The following is a 19,990-nucleotide window of genomic DNA, read 5'->3' on the forward strand; positions in this document are numbered from 1 at the left end:
CCAGAAAGGTACATAAATAAGTGAACTGTTGAGCAAATTAAGAATACTTAACAGCATTGCATCTGAAAAGTAGTTACGCTGATTAAATTTTGTGTCCTTGAGGACTTTCAGGAAATTACTTTTGATCGTCAATAACACAATTAAGTAAACTACACACACATTAGCATGAATAATTGATAAGAAATTATGTATTACCACGAAGCACTGATTTAATAATTCATGATGCGACACTCTAGTGACTGTGCAAAACTGGATCATATCGAAAAGTCTGCCTGATGTTACTGAAAGAAAGGAAAGAAAAATGAGCACCAAACCTCTGCAGAGATATTGAGTACTTAGTTTTGTTGTACAAAGGCAAAAAGTAATGATGCATGATGTAGTTTCTGTTTGTTTAAATACCCAAATAAATTTAGAGGAGTTAAAAGAAAGACCTAAAAGCTCAGGTCCTCTCTTTGTTCCTCCCAGTCCTGAGGCTGCAGGGCTGGGTGGAGTCTGCGCTCTCCAACCTTCTACTTTGGCCGATGTGCAAATGGAAACCTTCTGGAAACTTCCAGGAGGAGGGCATCGAGGACTTGGCTCAGGAAGCTTTTAGTGGATTCTGGGACAAGACAGGGGCCCCTGTGCAGGTCAGAGGCCTCCCCAAGGCATTGACGAACACTGCCTCGCAGGGTCATTCTTGCTGGAGCCCCTGTAGGTTGCCCTGTCTGCAGAAGTTCATCACGTGACTGTACAAGACTGTAAAAGGGCTTCAGTGTGGGAAAGAGGCTCGAGCCCCCAGAGATTGATTGATTAATTAATTATTATTATTATTCATTTATAAGTTGAGTCACACTGAAGTGTATTCCTTAATGCACTCCAGGTTATGGGAAAGGAGTCTAGAAATCACTGAAGTTGGACTGAGGCAGCAGCCCCGCCTTGTTGGGGATGACAGCCTGCCCGGAGAAGGAGCAACTGTGGTGTGGCAGGGAGTCAGGGTGGGCAGCCCTGGCATAGGACCTGGAGGACTTGGGGGCTCCTCCTCCATTCCTCAGTGAATGCCCAGTGTCTGACCTCTCCGGCTGTTAGAAAGACCTCCCTTTGACTCTGCCACTGTCTCATTGCCTGGGAACTTTACAGAGGTTAGCACATTTAATCCTAATGGCCAACCCACAAGGCAGGTCCTGCGATTCCCATCTCACAGGTAAGGAAACCGAGGCATGGTAAGGTTGGCCAGCTTCTGTAAAGCTACATAGTTGATAGCCTCCGACAGGAAGAGGGAGAGCTCGGCCTCATTGGCTGTCACACAGCGAGTGGTTAATAAATGACTTGATGAGATCAACTGGGCTCAGTCTTCAAGGCCAGGAGGGCCACGGAGGCATATGAGGACCGGTTGGTCCCAGCAGGTTTCACAGATGGTGAGTCATTGTTTACCTTTGCTCACTGTCTTTCGAGTTCTGTCCTGAATGGGTCTGTGGGAGGGGAGGATAAACCACCCCAGGACCCTGTCAATCCTCAGTATCTCCCTCCCCTGGGTCCAGCCTGCCCCAATTTTATCTGCCTCTGGGCCAGTGCACCTGGCCTTCAGGTGTGTGCCTGTCTAAAAGCAGGCCCAGCAGCAGTCCCTGAACTCAATGGTGCCCAGAGCTTCTAGGCCTCTCCGATGGATATTCTAGCAAGATGGGAAGACGTTTCCCTTATGTGGACACCAAGAAAGTTTCCCTTATGTGAACTGGTTGAGTCTCAGGACTACCTGTTGTGAGACTCAGCCAGTCCACATAAAGGAAACTTTCTTCTTAATTTTCTGGCTTCACCAGAACAAGTGAAACCTTTACAAATTCAGAGCTTGGTTGAAGTTGGTTAAGAGTGTGTTTCGCTTGTTCAGAATCCTGGCTCTAGGGGCTGTGTGACTCCTGGTGAGTCACCTTGGCGCTGGCTGTTTGGAGATTAAATGAATGGCTAGCTACATGGTGCCTGGCATGGATGAAGTGCAGTATAAAGGCCAGCTCTTGTTCCGCCAAGCCTCACACGTCAAAGGCTTGAAGAGTGAAAACCTCACTTTCTCAAAAGGAAACGATGGAATAGCTCTCAGCTGCGCCTAAGCCTGCAGAGGGAGTTGGGATTGCCACGCTCTTTCCTGAGCAAATTGTGTAGGCTGTAGGAGGGCTGACTTCCAGGAGGAGGCGTGTGCCCTGGCACTTGAGCTTGGAAGGGAATTTGCGGCACCCAGAGGCAGGGGTGGGCATGAGGCTGGGGTGGGGGAGAATGTCTTAGAGTTCTTCTAATGGCAAGTACAGGGAAGCACTGAAGCCAGTTTATGTCAAAAAGTGCCTTTATGAGGAGGATACCAAGTGATCTCATGGAGCTCAGGATGGCTGACACTGTAGTCCTGGGACCCCAGTGAGACAGACACCAAGAAGTGGGAGTTGGTCAGGAACCTTACTCCTTTTTCCCTGCAGATCGGCCCCCTCTGCTCTCTCACAGCCATCAGCCAGGGAGGGCTCACCGTGGCTTTCCAGTCTCAGCCACACCCCTTGGGGACTTGAGCCAGTGGATACCTCTGCTCTCATCAGGAGTAGTCAGTCATGGCTACCCTGGCCCTGCCCTGCCCTGCCCTGGGGAGGGGACATGGCTCTCAGAGTCTCTGGGCTGAGGATCTGGGCTGACGTGCAGAATATGCCCCCAATACCCCTGGGAGGACAGTACCAGAGGCAGAGAAGGGCACAGATATGGAAAACCCAGTCCCTGCTGAGGCAAGTTAAACTCAAGGATGATAGGTTCCCCTAAGAGACTATAAGGGCTTATATTATTGTTTTTTTAAAATGATAATACGGCTTCATTCTGGACTCCACTCATGAATACTGTCAGCCTACTTCAGAGAATTCTGCATCTGGCTGTTTTTCTCATCAAGACTTGGCCAAATACCTTCTACAGCAGCTCCTGCGAACTCATATAGAAACGGATGGTGTGTCTGTGGCACCCAGGAAGCTCAAAGGTCCTAGGGTTGTGGAACACCCAGGTGTCCCTTTGAGCACTTCTCCGCTGTCCACCTGTGTCCAGATCACCCTCCCAATGACAACAAAGCCCTGGCTTCTGAGTTTGGAACCCTTTGGCTCCAGCACCACCACCAGCTGTCTGAGCGGGACGACACACTCAGTGCTGAGGTGGCAGGTGCTTGGGGCGGCAGGTGCTTGGGGCCTGCAGTTCTCATGGCCAAGAGCAGCAGCCCCGACTACCCTCCCAGCCTGAGCTGTTCTGGCAGAGGCAGGCCCACTGGCTCTCAGTCCCATAGCAGGAGGAAGGGTAATGGGTTTGGATAAACCAGAATCCATCCCCCACCCCCAGGAAGAGCATTTTAGAGAAGGCTGCTGCCCCTGTCCAGATATGGACTTTTTAGTTGCCTCTTTCTGAGCCACCTCAGGACAAAGCGAGGCATCTTGGTGGAAAGCAGCATTGACTGTGCCCTGGGAACAACTAGGGCCTCTCCTGCACCCTGCTGGACGGAACGAGGAGACTGGCCTGGGAGCCCAGCCTGTGCTTACTGCCGCTGCCTGCCATCTGCTCTCAGGCCTCGTAGCTGATGGCAGGGCCCCTGCTGGGTGAAGCTGCTTCTTGTCAGAGCTTGGTTGTGTGCAGGATGGGCCATTGCCCTTTAGCACACCTCCTTAGGACCTGGGCACTATGCCCTCCCTCTTGCTGGGTGCATTGTCAGACAACGATGGAGCTGCGGCTGCCTGGCCCTGGCCTGGCTCAGCTGGGTGCCCCAGATGCCGCAGCAACCCCTATCTTGAGACCTCTGCTGTGGTTGAGAGAGGAGGTTTGCCAGCCCTTCCAGGGCCATTGGCAGTGGGGGGGTTGAATGGGAGAGGGCACTCATCCATCTTGAACCAGGGTCTAGAGAGAAAAGGGGGCTAGCAGGAGAAAATTACCCAAGCTGGGGGCCCGCCAGGTCAAGGGCTGCCTGGCAGGCGTTCCTTGCAGCCTCCGGTGGCCTGATTCCTCCACTCAGCAGAAAGGAGCAGCCCTTTCCCTAGCCTTGGCCCTGGAGACCCTCCTCTGAGGTGGAGTTCCCCAGGCGTGGTAACACTCCATCAGGGTTACTGCTGCCTGGGGCGGAGGAAGCATCACAGGTCTGGGAATCAGAGGCCTGAAACTCCTAGCTACGTGACCGTGGGCAAGCCACTTAACCTCTCTGTGCCTTGTTTCTTTATCTGTATCATGGAAAGAATCATCCTAATTTTGAGTACCAAGGGTTATTGTGAGGAGTCAAGGAAACAATGCATGTGAAGGCAGTTTTTGAACCACTCTCAGGAGAACAAGGTCATTGGCAGCACACGGGCTGTCTGAGGCCGCCTCCTGCTGCATCAATGTGGCCTGGCAAAATGCAACCTAAGAGCAGAGAGGAGGCAGCGCCAGGAAGTGAATCGCATAGACCCTCCCCAGGGCTTTGCCTGCCTTGAGGCCCCTCCCCCTCCCAAGGTCTGGATGGGGCAGCGAGAGGGGGCTAAGTGATTGTGTAATGGCCACATCTGTCAGTGCTGGCCAAATGGTTTTTTCAGGAGTCAGGGAGCTAATGGCCCTGCAGCCGGGAGAGGGTTTCAACTAAGTGGAGCACTTTATCTACTCGGGAACATAAGAGCAGTGTGGCCTCAGGCCGCAGGGACCCAGAGAACAGCTGCTCTGTTGCAGACTTGAATTAGTGCCCTCTCCCTATTGGCTCCCCTCACACCTGCTGCCAGAACCCAGCCTGCAGGTGGCAGCCTGAGAGGTGGTGGTGGGGCAAAGGCAGTCCAGCGGGGGTGTCACCAGACCCAGCCTTGAGTGCAGGATCCCACACCACCCACCTTAGCAAGTCCCCTGCCCTCTCCAAGCCTCAGTTTCCTCATCTGTAAAATGGGGGCAATGAGGATTAGGTGGGATGAGACAGTGAGGGACACTGTGGCGGGCACTCAGTAGGGTTTACTGCTGCAGAGGAGGTTGTGAGCTGTCCTGGACAATGGTTCCAGTGACCCTGGGACACTGAGCATCTTATGCCCCTGTTTTCACCAGGAGTGCACCTGGTGCAATTTTTTTACACATTATAGTTTTATACATTATAAAGTGGCTTCTGTCTCCAAGGAGCCACAAAATATCACAAATTCTCCAACTAATGGATACATGTTTTAATTTTTAAAGGTCAGGAAATAGTGATACATATTTATAGGGTAAATGTGACATTTTGACACAAAAATACAATGTGTAATGATCAAATCAGGAATATCTATTACCTCAAATCAACTATTCTTTATTCATGTTTGAGAACATTCCAGATCCATTCCTCAAGTTATTTTGAAATATACAAAAATTATTGTTAATGATAGTTGCCCTATTGTGCTACTGAACACTAGATCTTACCCCTACCTTCTCACTGTGTTGTTTTCCCCATTAACCAATCCCTCTTAATCCCCCCATCCCCACCACCCTTCTAAGCCTCTGGTAATCTTCATTGTACTCTCTCATTCCATCAAATCAATTTTTTTTAGATCCCACGTATGAGATAATATGCAGTATTTGTCTTTCTGTGTCTGACTTGTTTCACCTAACATAATGTCTCCCAGTTCCATCCATGTTGTTGGAAACGATAAAATTTCATTCTTTTTTATGACTGAATGGCATTTTCTTTTGTGTGTGTGTGTGTATGTGTGTGTATATATATATAAAATGTTTTCTTCATTCATCAGTTGATTGATATGCAGGTTGATTTCATATCTTGGTTATTGTGAATAGTGTTGCAATAAACATGGGAGTGCAGACATCTTTTTTCAATACACTGATGTCCTTTCTTTTGGATATATACCTAGTAGTGAGACGACTGGATCATATAATCGTTTTATTTTTAGTTTTTTGAGTAATCTCCATGCTCTTTTCCTTGGTGGAAGTACTAGTTTATGTTCCCACCAGCAGTGTTTGGTGTTCTCCTTTCTCCACGCATATGCCAGCATCAGCTTTTTTGTTTTGTTTTGTTTTTTTTGATAAAAACTACTTTAACTGTGGATACATTTTAGAAGTCTTTTTAATTCGAAATAATTTTAGAATCACTTACAAGTTGCAAAAGTAGTACAGAGTTCTCATGTCCTTTTCACCCAACTCCCAAAGAGAACACTGACATAACAATAGTACAATGATCAAAACTGAAAATGGACATTGCTACAATACTGTTAACTATTCTACAGACCTTATTTAGATTTCATAAATTTTTACATATGCTAATTTTGGGGGAGTGGTAATGATTGCATGAAATGTCATCACATATACATTTTCCATCAGGATGCAGAGCTGTTTCATCACCTTTAAGAGACTCTCTCAGGCTACTTTTTTGTAATCAAACCCTCCCCAACTATAATCCCTGGCAGTACTCATCTGTCTTCCATCCTTATACTTTTAACAATTGAGACAGTTATATACATGAGATCACACCATGGATATATGTTTTTTAAAGAAGAGTGTCAAACATAATTGCTATTCATGGTGGTTTAAAACATTAAGTACAGAGAGTAAACATTAACTACACACAACATGTATTAGCCAGTTTGGGCTGCTATAAGAAAATACCACAGACAAGATGGTGCTTATGCAACAGAAATTAATTTTCTCCCACTTCTGGAGGCTAGAAGTTTGAGATCACGGTGGCAGCAGTGTCGGTTCCTGGTGAGGGCTCTCTTCCAGGGTTGCAGACAGCAGCCTTCTTGTGGTGTCCTTGAGTAACCTTTCCTCATGGGGTCGGGGAGGGGAGAGAGAGAACTCTCTGGTATCTTTTCTTATAAGGACGACACAAATCCTGTTAGATCAGGGCCTCACTCTTATAATGTAATTTAATCTTAATTACTTCCTTCAGGCCACATCTCTTAATATAGCAACATGGGGGGATTAGGGCTTCAACATATGAAGTCAGTGGGTTGGGGGTGGGGACACAAACACTCAGTCAACACAACATAACTTCTAAAATACTTTTTAAACACCTGAACATAGCTCTGTCAGATAGCATATAGTCATATTTATGAAACAGAAAAAAATTAAAAAAATATATTGTATTGTGGCAAAATATGCATGACATAAGATTTACCATCTTGACCATTTCTAAGTATACAGTTCAGTGGCATTAAGTACATTCACATTGATATGCCACCATGACCAACATTCATCCCCAGAACCTTGCATCTTGCAAAACTGAAACTCTGTACCCATTAAATGATAACTCCCCAATCCCTCCTCTCCTTAGCCCTTGGCAACCACTATACTACTTTCTGTTTCCATGAGTTCCACTGCTCTAAGTACCTCATCTAAGTGGAATCATTTGGTATTTGCCTTTTTCTAATTGGCATATTTCACTTAGCATCATGGCCTCAAGATATTCATGTTTTAGCATGTGTCAGAATTTCCCTCCTTTCTAAGGCTGGGTAGTATTCCATTGTATGCATTCTTTACATTTAGCTTAACCATTTGTTCTCCCATGGACACTTGGATGAATAAATAAGCAACCAAAGGAGGATTGCTTCTGCCTTTGGGCTGTTGTTGTTTTTGAGAGCCTGCTTTCAATTCTCTTGGTGTATTTCCTACTTTCCAAAGAGAAATTACTGGATTACGTGGTAGTTCTGTTTTTAATTTTCTGAGGGACTACCATACTGTTTTCCATAGTGGCACCATCACTTTATATTCCTACCAACAGTGTACAAGGATTCCACTTACTATTATTATTATTTACAGTGACCCTTCTAATGGGAGTGAGATGACATCTCATCGTGGTGTCGATTTACATTTTCCTCAAGATTAGTGGTGTTAAGCATCTTTTCATGTGCTTATTGGAGGGAATTACTTTTGTTGTGGAAAAAGCCTTGCTGATGGGGATTCTTTCAAGGCGTAAAGGATTGGGTAGGATAATGCAAAATTGACTTTGGCGATGTCTTATCAACTTTTGGGAACAATTTGTCAAGAGGAGATGCAATGCCAGCCTGCTTGTCTTGGCAGAGGAGTCTGTGGGAAGCCACAATGTAACATATGGACTCATGAATGGTCTCTGCTTTTGGATCCATATGCTACAACCTACTCACATGGTAAGAAAAAAAACAAGGAAGACTGGTGCATTATGTTGGATGTTTTCTCCCCATTGCTGACCTTCTCTCCTCTGGCCTCTCTCCCTAAAGATGTCCTCTGCTACCAGGTTCCGTGTATCCACCCAGAAACAGTGTATATGCATATCTCCCTTTCAAACGAGTAGTGGCATGTCAAATACACTGTTGGGTCTTTGCTTTTTCCTTCTTAATACATATTTTGGAGGCATATGCTTCTGCTTCTGGAATGTTCTTTTGCAATTCTTTCTCAATCCCTGTGTCTCTATTCCCTCCATCCATGCACTTAACCTCTAGAAACTTCCTCTCTGCTTCCTTTCGACATCTGGCCACTGCTCTTCTCCTGATTTGTTCCTTGCATAGATGGACACCCAGTGCCTGGACTAGTTCAGAGAACATCAGAGTGAAAGCAGTGGCTTGATGGCAGCAGTCTGCCTCATGATTTAGATTTTTTCTGCTTTAATTTTAGTTAGCAACTTAATGTCTTCTTTCCCACTTTTTTAAAAGACAATAAGGGCCAATAGTCCGATAGATCACCAACATTGCAGTATTGATAAAAATATGTTGACACAGGCTGATGCTCTGAAGTTGAGCTTTGGTACCAGAAATTTGACTTAGGGGTTCAGGTATACTGTTTGGAGACCCGTCTTGTGGGAAAATTGATGTATTTATGTTGAGTCAATGTATTCCCATGTGAGAAGAGCAAAGGTGGCCAGGAGGTGGTGGGGGAGGTCAGCAACACAGGCCAAGACCAGAGGCTAGAGGCTTTGAGAAGCAGGATAGGGGTCTGAGCTTTCTACTATAGGGGCTGCAAAGAAGTTTTGGAATACCAAGGAAGTTTTGGGATATCAACGGTTGCTGGGCTGACTTTGTCTTTGATTATGAAAATAAAGATTATTTATGGATACTATCTATGTGCCAAGCATTCTGCCAGAGTCTTCTCACCTATTATTACTAATACACACATACATTTATAAGGCATTATTTTATGTTTTTTTTACTTTACATCTGGAAGAAGTGGAGGCTCAGAGAGTTTAAGGCACTTCACTGGAGACAAAATGGCTAGTGATCGGCAGAGCCAGAATGTTCGTTTCAGTCATCTGATGTGGATGCCTAGGCTCCCTCCTTTCCTGGGCATTTGTCCCAAAGCAAAGGCATGATCTTCAGGGATTGGCAACCTGTCCTGAGGACCCCTGCCCTGCTGGGGGGAGGTGGGCATGCTGTCTGCAGTGCTGCCAGTGGATCAGAAGCTCCTTCCCCAGGACTGCCAAGCTGAGGGACCGCTAAGCCCTGCCTACTCCAAGGCAGACAGCTTGAATTCTGACTGCCAACACAAGGAGACAGGCACCCCGTTTCCCGTGCCCCAAGGTGGCTAGAGGAATCACACCCTGGCTGTGAGAAGACTGGTTATCCTAGGCACAGAGCGGGAGCAGAGTGTGGGGAGCACTGCATTCCTGGTATGAAAAACACTTGGACAGTTCCTGCATCAACACTGTTTTTATGTAGATGTGTATCCATGTTAACATGCATTAAGAAACAGGCAACTGGCACAGCAAAACATTAAGATAAAGGTTCCTTTTAGAATATTCTGGTGAAATAAAAAAGGAAGTTGATTTAAAGAAAAAGTATTACATCAACTGTGGTCCCGAGAGTACTTGGCTGAGGCAGGTGAGTGGCCAGACTGATCTAGAGACAGGGCGGTCACCCAGGGAGCTGGTAGCACACTGCTGCCACTCATGTTTGTACCTCTTGGCAGCTGTGCGTAAAAAGCCAGACCTAAGCAGCCAGGAGGGGTCCCAGGAGGAGACGCCATGCTCACCTCAGCTCGTTGAGGCAGCCGGACACGTCCACACAGCCGTCAGATGGGCCTGGCAGCTTGTCTCATGGCCGCTGGAGCCTTTCTCCTTGTCTTTGACCCATTCTCATTCCTACCCTGTCTCCACCAGCTCCCGGCTCTGGGCTGAGTCCACCTCGTCTCCACCAGTCAGGGTCCTGCAGGTGCCCTCTCACAGGTGATTGCAAAGAGCTTCATGAAGGGTGGGTTTTCAGGTGTGTAGGTGAAGCTGGCAACAGTGGGGAGCCACTGCACCCCTGGGCCCAAGTGGACAAGGGCTGAGAGGGTCCCTGAGCTGGTGCGCCCTGTCTCTGTGAGGGGGCTGCTGAACAGGAGTCTTGGCCTGGGGAGAGGCATCCCACCACACTCAGTCCTGAGTCTCAGAGAGGGACAGGGAACACATATGCCTGCCGCAGTTTCCTCCTGCTTTGCTTCCCGGCCAATTCTGCACTGCCTGTCACTGCAGCGGAGTGGGCGGGAGGGTGTGGGGACGGAGGCTGGAGGCCAACTGGAGACTGGGCAGGTCATCCTGTTGGTGTCTCGAGAATGGAGCTGGGTTCTGCCTTCTGGCCTGTCTGTTGGGGGGTTCCCCAGCTGTCCCAACATGGGGAGGGAAACTTGACCTTAGGCCCGCCCTCCCCTGGCCAACTCAGAGGTGGGCGGGTAAGTGGAGGAATGAGATGTGGGAGAAAGCGTGAGAGTTCGGGAAGTTGTGGGCAGAGTTAGGAGGCTATCAGAACACCTCTGCCCACCTTTAGGCCCCCTGCAGCTGTCTATACCCCTGGCTCCGTGAGCTTTCTGGAGCTCCAACTCAAAAGGCCATCAGTGACTCATGGACATGACTGGCATGTCCACTTTCACTTTCCTTAATGGTCCAGATCTCTTTCTCCAGATGTTTGTACAGAGCTGGCTTCCCAATGCTGGGCCTGGGCCAAAGACCAGAGTTCCTGGTGGGCTCCTCCCTCCAAGAAAGCAGACACAGTGATGGCTGCTCTAGGACGAGCCCTGAGTGAGGCGAGGGAGATGGAGCTCGAGCGCAGGTGGGAACCCCAAATACAGTCCACATTGGGTAGGTTTCTCCTATCCTGAAAAGGCCTATCTTCAGGAATTTGAAAGAGCGCACCTCTCCAGCAGTCTTCGGAGGAGACCACAGCCCAGGTCAGCAGCTTGACTGCAGCCTCATGAGTCACCGAGGGCCAGAGACACCCAGCCAGGCCATGCCCAATTCTCACCCAGAGAAACTGCAGGGTAATAGTGCTTGTTGTTTTAAGCTGCTAAGTTTCAGGATAATTGGTTATGTGACAGTAGTGGGGGATGCTATTAGAACTAAGAAAGGAGGACCTGGACCTGGTGTGATTGGCAGTGGGAACCATCAGGGTCCGGCCTGTGACCCCAGGAGTAGGGCAGGGAAGCGCCTCCCCATACCTAGGAGCTCTCATCAGTGCTCAGTGCTAGGATTGAGAGTTGATGGAAGACTCCACTGGGGTGTGGGAGGCTGGGGTCCCCTCTTCTTTTATTATTGACTGAGCTCAATGACTATTTTATTAATAATACATGGCTGGCGGTGATGTCTGTGAACGCATGTTTGCCTCTCAAGCGTAATTGTTCTGTCGGGCCTCCCTCCTGTAGATTTATCATTCCGTCTCTGTTCTTTATTTAGCAGTTTTATTGCCAGTGATTAGTAATGGCATCAGTTGGAGTCCCTCTTTATGGGGAAGATTCATCTCTGTTTACTCGGTGGGGTGACTTTGGAGGGTGGTGGTTTGTCAGAGCCTGGTGCCCCGCTGGTCTCCCTCATCCAGCAGCTCCATGTTCCCAGTGCCTACAGCACCTTTGGGCATCCACCCTCCTCTCCTGGCTGGGCCCAGATGCCCCTGCAGGCTTGGTTCTGCCTTCTCATCAGGACCCCTCAGTGGGCAGGGGACGCCTGCACAGTTTCACACTTTACTCCCCGCATCTCCATTTAGAGGAACTTAGAATCGTAACGCCCTCTGAGTTCCCTTCCTGTCCCTCCCAGAACCATCTTCTAACATCCACTTCTTAGGAGGCTTTTGTGCTGGGAAGGTGTTCCTGAAGCAGACCTGGGGCTGTGGGGAATTGGCTGTTGCCACCACTGGCAGATTCTTCACTGTCCCATCCACTATTGCTGCCCACCCCATGCATGTTCCGGGCATGGAGCTTTCTAACTTTGGGTGAATCTGACCTTCCACTGTGGCAGCCCTTAATGACAGCTATGCCTCCAAACACTGCCTGAAGCCTGCAGAATCCAAGCTTTGGGGTTCACACCCTCACAATAACCTGCCCGGCACAGGGCATCTTTCCCAGTGCACCTGTTCCCCATCTGGAGAGGGTGTTCTTCTGCAGAAGGTGTGTGGAGGGCTGCAGGGGTGAGGCAGGCTGGCAGCAGGGGTTTGTGCAGAGGAGCATGTCTCTGGATGAATGTAGTCACGCCTGCTTGTGGAGGGAGTCGAGGTGACTGAACAGGACTGGTCCAGTTCTCTGTGCAGGGTGGGGACCTTGCCAAGCATGGCTCCTGATGAGAGTTGGCCTCAGCCTGCCCCATGCAGGGCCCCTCCCTTTTTCCTCTCACCCTGCTGCAGTCTGCACAGCATGGCTGGGCTCTTCCCTGACCATCCATGGTGTTGGCGAAGCTGCTTAGGCTTGCAGCTGGGGAAACCCAGGACTCAGATCCCAGTTCCACTCCGTGTGGGCGCGATGACCTTGGTGCACGCTGAGCCTCAGGTTTTTCTTCAGCACAATGGAGAGAATAATTGCCATCTATAAGAGGCTTACCAGTCCTCTAGAAAGTGAGCCCTGCCCTTCAAGGCAAGGAGGACTGGCTGGCCAGCGTTTACAGCCTCAAACTCTACCTTGGAGGATTCCCTTACTGCTCTCTTACTAATCAGCCACCTCCTCCATGCTGTCCCTGAGGGATGTGTCTCCTCTGGCCCAAGCACAGACACTCCATCTAGGTCTCATTCATTCTTTTTATTTTTTGTACCCATTAACATTCACCACTTGCCTCCAACCCCCAACTACCCTTCCTCACTTCTGGTAATCATCCTTCTACTCTATCTCCGTGAATTCAATTGTTTTAATTTTTAGCTCCCACAAATAAGTGAGAACATGTGAGGTTTGTCTTTTTGTGGCTTATTTCACTTAACATAATGACCTCCAGTTCCATCCATATTGTTGCAAATGACGATCTTGTTCTTTTTATGGCTGAATAGTACTCCATTGTGTATAGGTGCCACATTTTGTTTATCCACTTGTCTGTTGATGGGCACTTAAGTTGCTTCCAAATCTTGGCTATTGTGAATAGTGCTGCATTAAACATGGGAGTGCAGACATCATTTCAATACACTGATTTCCTTTCTTTTGGGTACATACCTAGCAGTGGATTTCCTGGATTTTACGGTAGCTCTATTTTTAGTTTTATGAGGCATCTTTAAACTGTTCTGCATAGTGGTTGTACTAATTTACATTCTCACTAACAATGTACAAGGGTTTCCTTTCCTCCACATCCTTGCCAGTATCTGTTATTGCCTGTCTTTTGGATAAAAGCCATTTTAACTGGGGTGAGATGATATATCATTGTAGCTTTTTTTTTTTTTTTTTTTTTGAGATGGAGTCTGGCTCTGTCACCAGGCTGGAGTGCAGTGGCACCATCTCTGCTCACTGCAACATCCGCCTCCCAGGCTCAAGCAATTCTCCTGCCTCAGCCTCCCGAGTAGCTGGGATTACAGGCACCCACCACCATGCCCGGATAATTTTTGTATTTTTAGTAGAGACAGAGTTTCACCATATTGGCCAGGCTGGTCTCAAACTCCTGACCTCAGGTGATCTGTCCACCTCGGTCTCCCAAAGTGCTGGGATTACAGGTGTGAGCCACCATGTCCAGCATCATTATAGTTTTGATTTGCATTTCTCTGATGATCAGTGATGTTCAGCAGCTTTTCATATGCCTGTTTGCCATTTGTATGTCTTCTTTTGGGAAATGTCTATTTAGATCTTTTGCCCATTTTTGATTAGATTAGATTTTTTCCTATAGAGTTGTTCGAGCTCTTTATATATTCTGCTTTTTACGCCCTTGTCAGATGCGTCGTTTGCAAATACTTTCTCCCGTTCCGTGGGTTGTCTCTTCACTTCGTCAGTTGCTTCCTTGCTGCCCAGAAGCTTGTTAATTTGATGTGATCCCATCTGTCCATTTTTGCTCTCATTGCCTGTGCTTTCAGGTTATTGCTCAAGAACTTTTTGCCCAGACCGAGGTCCTGGAGGTTTTCCCCAACATTTTCTTGTAGTAGTTTCATAGTTTAAGGTCTTAGATTTGTCTTTAGTCAATTTCTATTTGATTTTTGTACATGGCAAGAGACAGGGGTCTAGTTTCATTTTTTGCATATGGATATCCAGTTTTCCCAGCACCATTTATTGAAGAGACTGTCTTTTCCCCAGTGTATGTTCTTGTCACCTTTGTTAAAAATGAGTTCACTGTAGCTGTGTGGATTTGTTTCTGGGTTTTCTATTCTGTTCCCTTGATCTACGTGTCAGTTTTTATGCCAGTACCATGTTGTTGGGGTGACTATAGCTCTGTAATATAATTTGAAGTCAAAACTGATTCCTTCAGTTTTGTTTTTTTGCTTAGGCTAGCTTTGGCTATCATGAATCTTTTGCGGTTCTATGTAATTTTTTTCTATTTTTGTGAAGAATAGACAGAAATTTTTTTCTGATATTTTTTCTATTTCTGTGAAGGTCATTGGTATTTTGATAAGGACTGCATTAAATCTGCAGGTTGCTTTGGATAGTATGGACATTTTAACAATATTGATTCTTCCAATTCATAAGCATGGAATATTTTTCCATTTTTTGGTGTCCTCTTCAATTTCTTTCATCAGTGTCCTAGAGTTTTCATAATAGAGATGCTTCACTTCTTTAAGTTAATTCCTAGGTATATAATTTTATGTGTGGCTATAATAAATGGAATTTTTTTTTTTTTTTTTTTTTTTTTTGAGACGGAGTTTCACTCTTGTTACCCAGGCTGGAGTGCAATGGCGCTATCTCGGCTCACCGCAACCTCCGCCTCCTGGGTTCAGGCAATTCTCCTGCCTCAGCCTCCTGAGTAGCTGGGATTACAGGCATGTGCCACCATGCCCAGCTAATTTTTTGTATTTTTAGTAGAGACAGGGTTTCACCATGTTGACCAGGATGGTCTCGATCTCTTGACCTCGTGATCCACCCGCCTCGGCCTCCCAAAGTGCTGGGATTACAGGCGTGACCCACCGCGCCTGGCCCAATAAATGGAATTATTTTTTAAAATTTCCTTTTCACATTGTTCACTATTGGCATATAGAAATGCTACTATTTTTTGTATGTTGATTTTGTATCCTGCAACTTTAGTGAATTTGTTTATTAGTTCTGGTAGTTTTCTTGTGGAGTCTTCAGGTTTTTCCAAATGTAAGACCATATCATCTGTAAGCAAGGATAATTTGACTTCCTCATTTCCAGTTTGGTTGCCCTTTATATCTTTCTCTTGTCTGACTGGTCTAGCTAGGACTTCTAGTACTGGGTTGAATAACAGTGGTGACAGTGGGCATCCTTGTTGCATTCTAGATCTTAGAGGAAAGACTTTCCATTTTCCCCTATTCAGTATGATACTAGCTGTGGATCTGTCACATATGGCTTTTATTATGTTGAGGTATGTTCCGCTTATCCTCATATTTTGAGTTTTTTTTTAATCATAAAGGGGTGTTGAATTTCATCAGATGCTTTTCAGCATCAATTGAATGATCAAATAGTTTTTATCCTTCATTCTACTGATATGATGTATCATGTTGATTAATTTGTATATATTGAACCATCCTTGCATCCCAGAGATAATCCCACTTGGTCATGATAAAGGATCTTTCTAATGTATTGGTGAATTAGATTTGCTTGTATTTTGCTGATAATTTTTGCATCAATAATATTCATCAGAGATATGGACATGTAGTTTTTTTTTTTTTGATGTGTCTTTGTCTGGTTTTGATATTAAGGTATTACTGGTCTCATAAAATAAGTTTGGAAGTATTCCCTCCTCTATTTTTTTGAAATAGTTTGAGTAGGATTGATATTAGTTCTTCTTTAAATGTTTGGTAGAATTCAGCAGTGAAGCCATCAGGTCCTGGGCTTTTCTTTACTGGGAGACTTTTAATTATGGCTTTGATCTCATTACTTATTATTGGTCTGTTCAGGTTTTGGATTTCTTCCTGGTTTAATCTTGGTAAGTTGTATGTATACAGGAATTTGTCCATTTCTTCTAGATTTTCCAATTTATTGGTATATAGTTGCTCACAGTGGCCACTAATGATCCTTTGAATTTCTGCAGTATTGGTTGTAATGTCTCCTTTTTAATTTCCAATTTTATTTACTTGGATCTTGTCTTATTTTTTTCTTAGTCTGGCTAAAGGTTTGTCAATTTTGTTTAACTTTTCAAAAAAATCAACTTTTTGTTTTATTAATTTGTAATGTTTTTTCGTTTCAGTTTCGTTGATTTCTGCTCTGATCTTTGTTATTTCTTTTCTTCTACTAATCTTGGGTGTGGTTAGATCTTGGTTTTTTAGTTCTTTAAGATGCATCATCAGACTGCTTATTAGAAGTTTTTCCTCTTTTTTGATGGAGCCAGTTACAGTATAAACTCCTCTCTTAGTGCTGCTTTTGCTGTATTCCATAGGTTTTGGTATGTTATGGTTCCATTATCATTTGTTTCAAGAAATTTTTCAATTTCCTTCTTAATTTCTTCATTGACTCACTCACTGGCCATTCAGGATGATGTTTAATTTCCATGCATTTGTGTAGTTTCCAAAAGTCCTCTTGTTATTAATCTTTAGTTGTATTCCATTGTGGTCAGAGAAGCGCTTGATATTATTTCAATTTTTTTTGAATGTTTTAAGACTAGTTTTGTGACCTAACATATGGTCTGTGGAGAACCATCCATGTGCTGAGGAAAATGTGTATTATGCAGCTCTTGGATAAAATGTTCTGTAAATATCTATTAGATCCATTTGGTTTATAGCGTAAATTAAGTCTGATGTTTATTTGTGGATTTTCTGTCTGGAAGATCTGTCCAGTGCTATGAGTGGGGTGTTGAAGTCTCCAGCTATTACTGTATTGGGCTTCTCTCTCTCTTTAGTTCAAATTACACTTCCTTTATATATCTGGTGCTCCTGTGTTAGGTGCATATATATTTTCAAATTGTTATACCCTCTTGCTAAATTAACCCCTTTATCATACTGGTGTCTCAGTATGTCTTATGCTCCCCCAGTCCACTGTCTCTGGGTCTGATTCAGCACCAGGCCTCACTTAAAAGTTGCAGTCCTTATGGTGTAGACTGCCTTTCAAGATTACTTGGAGATACAGAGTAGTGTAGCCCTCAGTAGTGAGGGTTGCAGCCACTCACGTTTGGACTGCTGGGATAGGCAATTCCCTCTGGCTAGGGCTGGTTTAAATGCTCCCTCTGTGGGTGGGTGTCAGCTGTGCTTGGTCTGCTTTTCCTTTCTGCTCTAAAAGAATAGTGCCAAGTTCAGTGCCTCACAATTGTGTTCTCTCTCCCCCAGGGCCCAGAGAGGCTCTCTGCACCATGCCTCTGCTGCCAGGGGTGAAGGAGGAGTGGTGTTGGCAATTCAGGACTGTTTTTTCTCTCACTTCAGTGCCTATATCAGGGATATGAAGTTAAAATCAGGTACTATGAGTGCTCACCTGATTTTTGGTTCTTAGGAAGGTGTTTTTTATATGTAAATAGTTGTTAAATTGCAGTCCTTGTAAGTATGATGATCGGTGTAGCTTTCTATTATGCTATCTTGTTTTTTTGAGATGAAGTCTCACTTTGTCTCCAGGCTGGAGTACAGTGGCAGAATCTCGGCTCACTGGAACCTGTGCCTCCTGGGTTCAAACGATTCTCCTGCTTCAACCTCCCGAGTAGCTGGGACTACAGGAGCATGCCTCCAAGCCTGGTTAATTTTTTTATTTTTAGTAGAGACGGGTTTTCACCATATTGGCCAGGATGGTCTCAATCTCTTGACCTCATGATCCAACTGCCTTGGCCTCCAAAAGTGCTGGGATTACAGGCGTGAGCTACTGCGCCCCGCCCCTATTCTGCTATCTTGCTCTGCCCCTCCATCTTGGCTATTGATTTCTAATTTAATTTTCTTTTGGTTGGAGAACATGCTTTTTATCGTTTGAACCCTTTAAACTTTATTGAGATTTGTTTTATGCCCCAGAATATGGCTTATGTTGGTGAATATTCCATGTGTACTTGCAAAGAATATTTTTAGGATGCTGATTGAAGTGCTATGTAAATGTCAATAAGATCAAGTTGGTTAATTGTGTTTTTCAAGTCTTCTGTGTCATTACTGATTTTCTGTCCACTTGTACCAGTTATTAAGAGAATGATGTTGAAATCTTTGTGATATGGTTTGGATCTGTGTTCCCACCAAATCTCATGTCAAATTGTAATCGCCAGTGCTGGAGGTGGGGCCTGGTGGGAGGTGATTGGATCATGGGGGCAGTTTCCCATGAATGGTTTAGCACTATCCCTTGATGCTGTTCTTGGGATAGTGAGTGAATTCTTGTGACATCTGATTGTTTAAAGGTGTGCAGCACCTCCCATCAACTTTCTCTTGCTCCTGTTCCTGTCTTGTGAGACTTCTGTTCCCCTTTGCCTTCTGCCATGACTGGAAGCTTCCTGAGGCCTCTCCAGAACCAGAAGCTGCTATGCTTCCTGTACAGCCTGCGGAACCATGAGCCAATTGAAGCTCTTTTTTTTTTTTTTTTAAATAAATTACCCAGTCTCAGTTACCACTTTTTTTTTTTCCCCACTCTGTCACCCAGGCTGATCTTGGCTCAATGCAACCTCTGCCTCCTGGGTTCAAGCAATTCTCGTGCCTCAGCCTCCTGAAGTAGCTGGGGTTACAGGCACGCTTCACAACACCCAGCTAATCTTTGCATTTTTCTTTTCTTAGTAGAGATGGAGTTTGACCATGTTTCCCAGGCTGGTCTTGAACCCCTGGCCTCAAGTGATCTGCCTGCATCAGTCTCCCAAGGTGCTGGGATTACAGGTGTGAGCCACTATGCCCAGCCTTCAGGTATTTCTTTATAACATTGCAAGAATGGACTAATACACTTTGACTACAGTTTTTTAAATTTATCCTTGTCATTTTATAAGTTTTTGCTTCATGTATTTTGAAGATTTGTTTTTATTTAGGACCCCTATGTCCTGTTTGTTTAATTCTGATGTAGGCAAGTTAGCTTTATTTTTATTGGTGTTACACAATATGTCCTTTTGTATGCTTTTACTTTTAAAACTGTTTGTGCCTTTACATTGAATTTGAATGTCTACTGACAGGTTATAATTAGGTTTTTCTTTTTCAATCCAATCTGACCATCTCTGTCTCTGAATTGGGGTGCGTAGGCCATTTATCATTTATATTTAATATAGTTATCTATTTTGGATTTGAATCTACCATCTTGATATTTGTCTCACATTCTCCTTGTTCCTTTTTTCTGTCTTTCCCTCTCTTCTTTTGGAAACATTATTTTCTATAATTCATTTCACTGCACTGTTGGTTTAATCTCATTTTTTTTTAGTGGTTGCTCTAGGATTTACAATGTAATCCTTAATTTAAAACAACCTTCCAATAATATTATCATACTTCTTATATAAACCTTACAACAATATCTTTGTCCACCTCCCTTTATCTCCTGTGCTATTGTTGATATATATTTTGCTTCTGTTTACATAAATCCCACAATGTATTGACATTATTTTTGCTTTAAACAATTATCTTTAAATATGTTAAATGTAAAAAAATGGCTATTTTACTTACTCACATATTTCCAATTTTTATGATTCATGAATTCTCTAGTGTATGTTCAGATTCTCAGCTTGCAATCAGATACCATTTTCTTTCTGCCTAAAGAACTTGTTTTTACATTTCTTGAGGTACAGACCTTCTACAGATAAGTTGATTTAGAATTTTTTGTCTGATTTTATTTAATCTTTATTTTTGGATGATATTTTTACTGGCCAAACAATTACACATTG

Source organism: Aotus nancymaae, unplaced genomic scaffold (genome assembly GCF_030222135.1).
Source record: "Aotus nancymaae isolate 86718 unplaced genomic scaffold, 86718_ANA_hifiasm-v0.15.2.pri h1tg000099l, whole genome shotgun sequence".
Lineage (NCBI taxonomy): Eukaryota > Metazoa > Chordata > Mammalia > Primates > Aotidae > Aotus > Aotus nancymaae.